Here is a 4079-nt window from a genome sequence, read left to right as displayed (position 1 = left end):
ATAAAGAAGGAGAGAAATAAAGAGACACCTTCTGCCCTGCTTCACCACTTGTGAAGCTTTCCCTCTGCAGGTGGGGACCAGGGGTGTGAACCTGTGTCCTTGCACACTGCAATATGAATGCTTAACCAGGTGCACCACCACCTGGCCTCCAGGGGTGCATTAATATGTATGTTTCACAGATAAGCACGGGAAATCCCTAAGGAAAAATTATTAACTCCCTGAGTGACTTAGATAGAACTCAAGGTTAAATAAAGCAATTTTTAATAGGGAAAGAAAAGATAATGATGGGGGGTAGATAACATAATGGTTCTGCAAAGAAATTCTCATGCCTGAAGCTCCAAAATTTGCAGGTTCATAGTCCTGCACCACCATAAACCAGAGCTGAGTAGTGCTTTGGTTACAAAAAAAAAAAAAAAAAAGATAAAGGCTTCATCAGGCAGAATAAATTATTATTATTATTATTTTAAAGAATTTTATTTATTCATGAGAAAGATAGGAGAAAGAGAAAGAACCAGATATCACTCTGGTACATGTGCTGCCGGGGATTGAACTCAGTACCTCATGGTCAAGAAGTGCTTTATCCATTGTGCCACTCCCCAGCCATGAATAAATTATTTTTAGCAAAGAAGAATGGATCCTACAAGTAATGAATGGGAAATAGGGGTCATTAGACAAAATTTGTCTGCTTGTAATACCCATGTCTACTCTTCAGAAACAGAGGAATGAACTTATTACAACTGAGTCTTTTTTTGGAGGACCTGTTTCTAGGCAGTTAGAGGAAATTCAAGAGAAAGCTTCCCCTAGTCTTGGTTATTTTACATATACCTACAACCCAAAATAACCAAAGTAGTATATTTTGGACTGTCATCCCCTGAACACATACAGAAGCATTTTTGGGGGCGGTTGGGTGGTAGTGCAGCAGGTTAAGCACATGTGGCACAAAGCGCAAGGACCAGCCTAAGGATCCTTGTTGGAGCCCCCACCTGCAGGGGAGTCGCTTCACAGGCGGTGAAGCAGGTCTGCAGGTGTCTTTCTCTCCCCCTCTGTCTTTCCCTCCTCTCTCCATTTCTCTCTGTCGTATCCAACAACGAATGACATCAACAACAACAATAACCACAACAAGCCTACAACAACAAGGGCAATAAAAGGGGGGGGAGATGGCCTACACGAGAGGTGAATTTATGGTGCAGGCACTGAGCCCCAGCAATAACCCTGGAGACAAAAAAAAAAAAGCATTTTTGGGTTGTATATTCTGGCACCTTTCACTAGATAATGTAAATCCCATGATTGCAGAGACTCTATTTACAGCTCTAAGCAACACCGTCACATAGTAGCTAGTTTATAAGTGCTTGTTATTTTTCAATGTTTTTTTATTGTTGTAGTTATTATTATTGTTGTTATTGATGTTTTTATTGTTGGATAGCACAGAGAGAAATGGAAAGAGGAGGGGAAGACAGAGAGGAGGGGAGAAAGATAGACACCTGCAGTCCTGCTTCACTGCCTGTGAAGTGACTCCCCTGCAGGTGGGGAGCCGGGGGCTTGAACCGGGATCCTTATGCCGGTCCATAGTGGTTGTTTAGTCAATGTTTCCCTGTCCCTTTTAGTATACATATAGTACCTGTGTAGCTAAACTGCCCATTTCAAATACAAAAGCCTAGCCTATTTAAATTCTGCAGTATAAAGTTTAAAAAGAAAGAAAGAAAGAAAGAAGGAAAGAAAGAAAGAAAGAAAAAATATATGTATAGGGCCGGGCACATGGCACAAAGCTCAACGACAGGCTCCTGGATTCTGGTTCGAGCCAATGGCTCCCCACCTGAAGTGGGATTGCCTCACAAGTGGTGAAGCAGGTCTAGAGGTATCTATCTTTCTCTCCATCACTCTCTCTTCCCCTCCTCTCTTAATTTCTCTCTGTCCTATACAGTAACAAAAAAGAAGCGCAATAAGATGTGAAAAAAAACTGCCTCCAGGAGCAGTGGATTCGTAGTGCAGGCACCAAGCCCCAGTGATAACCCTGGAGGCAAAAAAAAAAAAAAGTTGTGTTTATTTTATTTTTGCCTCCAGTCCAGGGGCTGAATGCCAATGATACTAATACACCACTCCTAGAGGGCATTCCCCCCCCCCATTTTTTCTATTTTTTATTCAATAGGACAGAGAGAAATTGAGAAGAGAGGGGGGAGGCTGAGAGGGAGAGAGAGGACAGACACCTGCAGACGTACATCACTATTTGTGAAGTGTGTGTTCCCAACCTAATCCACCCAAACACCCACAGCTGGGGAATGGGGGCACAGACCCAGGTCCTTGAGCAGTTCTTTACGCTTAGTACTATGTGCGCTTAACCACGTGTACCATTGCCGGGTTTGCAAAGATGTTTATTTAATACAAGAGAAAGAAAGAGAACCAGAGCATCACTCCAGTACATGTGATACCCAGATCAAACCTAGGGACTTCATGCTTTAGAGCTCAATGATTTATTCACTATGTCACATTCTTGGACATGGCAATATGAACTTTTAAGCATCCAAAAGAAAAAAAAATAGAAGAACGTGCACAGGAACACAAAAGTCCTTAAAAGATGAATTCTGAGCATTGGCGATTTGTTGGTAACATGTGTAAGCCTGATAGAGCTTAGGGAGAACCACCCCCATCTTTGGATGGAGGTCTGAGAAGATAACCTCTTGGTAAGTCTCTCTCAACCGAGGTGAGCATAAGGGTGAAACTCAGACTTGGTTCTTTCCTTCTTGACTCTCAGGCCCACAGATACCCCAGTACTTCCCTCCATTAACTGCAGGCCACATGGCCGCAGATTCACTCATTCAAAGTCACCTTCTGATCACAGAAGAAAACACCTTATCACACACTTCATCACACACCTCAGACCCCAGACAAGAGAAATGCCAAACTATATGGCCTTTTGATATTCATCTTCTCTCTGTCTCACCCTACGGGTTTAACCCCTATGCTTCTCTCAGATACCTTTGGATAATTAAGTTGCTTGTGTTATGGAAAATAACTGTTTTGTATCTCATCAATTCCTGTCATACCAACCCCCTACCTTAGGGGCATGCTGACTGTTAAGAAACCTGTAATTTCTGTCATATTTCAACATTAATTAACTTCATTGCTTTTCTATTTAACTCATGTCCACTTTGCCAATAAACGGACTCTAGGATTCTGGGGCTGAAGGACTCAGATTCTAGATTCACGCTAAGAGTCCCCTGGTGTCTTTTACTTCGTGTCACTCCTGTCGTGAGCCGGTAAGAACCAGCCTGTTACCTTTCCCCTGGAGGACACCCTGCCGGAGAAGGAGAGAGACACCCCGAAAGCTATTTCAGTTCCTTAGAGACAGAGGAACACTGGATCTTGAACTGTAGGTAAAATGTAAAAACGGTAGGGAGGGAAATCTATATGGTTTTCACCAGAGCACTGCTGAGTTTTAGCTTATGGTGGTGCTGGGATTGAACCTGGAGCATTCATACACACCTTAGGCACAGAAGGCTTTTACTTAACCATGATGCTATTTCCCCAGCCTATTCATAATTTCTAAGACAATTCTAACATTTCATCCAGAAAGAAGGAAGAGGGGCCTGAAGGTGGTGCACCTAGTTGAGTGTACATGTTAATAAAGCACAAGAACCCTGGGTTCAATCTCCTGGTTCCCACCGGTAAGTAGTAAAAACAATGTTGCAGATGTCTTTCTTGCTCTACTCCTTGCCTTTCAATTTCTTTATCTCTAAAATAAAAATAAATAAACAGGGCGGTAGCCCAGCGGGTTAAGCGCACGTGGTGCAAAGCTCAAGGACCAGAGTAAGGATCCTGTTTCAAGCCCCTGGCTTCCCACCTACAGGGGAGTCGCTTCACAGGCGGTGAAGCAGGTCTGCAGGTGTCTATTTTTCTTTCCCTTTTCCGTCTCCCCTTCTCTCTTCGTTTCTCTCTGTCCTATCCAACAACAACATCATCAACAATAACTACAACAATGAATAACAAGGACAACAAAAGGGAAACTAAATAAATATTAAATAAACAAATATATTTTTTAAGAAGGGGGCGGTGGAGACCCATCTCCTCCACCTAAGGAATTG

The sequence above is a fragment of the Erinaceus europaeus genome, chromosome 2 (genome assembly GCF_950295315.1).
Source record: "Erinaceus europaeus chromosome 2, mEriEur2.1, whole genome shotgun sequence".
In the NCBI taxonomy this organism is placed as follows: Eukaryota; Metazoa; Chordata; class Mammalia; order Eulipotyphla; family Erinaceidae; genus Erinaceus; species Erinaceus europaeus.
Note: the sequence above shows the minus strand (reverse complement) of the source record.